We start from the raw sequence: 882 nt of genomic DNA, 5'->3' as shown, positions 1-882 counted from the left end.
CATTTTAAGGTTGCAACCTTATATATATATATATATATATATATATATATGTTGTGTATGTTTTTTATCATTTTGAGAAAGATTAGAAAGTGTTTTGGCCATAAATACTTATTTTTATCTTATTTCTTATTTTTAAAATTATTTCTAAATACCTCTATCATGCATTGATTTTTTCAAAATCAAATTTTCACTACTTTTTTAACCTCTTTTAGAATAAATTTGCTTTAAACATATTTTTCCTATTTTTAAAAATTTTTAGTTTTAAAACACATTGTAGCTTCCCCAGAACTCGGCCCTACTATGTCCGAGTCACTCGAACTTAGGATGAGTACTTGGCTTGGGCATTGGTTGAGTACCCAACCTGAGTCATGTTTTCCAACATTGATTTCAACCACTTTAGTGAATTTGAGGTCTATTGACCATTTTTATCTCATGATACTAATTTAAGAGCATGTCCTTAGGAGCATAGTTTACTTCTACTCCTTACCTACTCCTCGGTCAGAAGATTTGCTCGGGAGAATTTTTTTCAATATGAAAGTTAGAGAACCACTTAAGCATTAGTAGATCATTGTTTTTTAATTTTTTTTTGAAATTCGAGTTTTTTAACATTTAGATCTCACCACATGTATAACTTGGATGGTATCTATCCAATCGACTTTATTTTTTTCAAGTGCATAGAGGGTACAGTTAAGAAAATATTTTATTGAGATTAATCTATGGATTGAAGAAATTACATCCTTAAAACTTAGAGTCCTAAAATTAACTCTAGATGGAGTTTTAATTGAGGGAGTAAATAGATGTTATACACACGAGGGAGTAGAATATCTTTTGGCCTAATTTAATGATTTTTCCAATATATTTTTCGTCTCAAATAAACTCATT

The sequence above is a fragment of the Amborella trichopoda genome, chromosome 6 (genome assembly GCF_054954075.1).
Source record: "Amborella trichopoda isolate Santa Cruz 75 chromosome 6, AtrichopodaSantaCruz75HAP2 v2.0, whole genome shotgun sequence".
Lineage (NCBI taxonomy): Eukaryota > Viridiplantae > Streptophyta > Magnoliopsida > Amborellales > Amborellaceae > Amborella > Amborella trichopoda.
Note: the sequence above shows the minus strand (reverse complement) of the source record.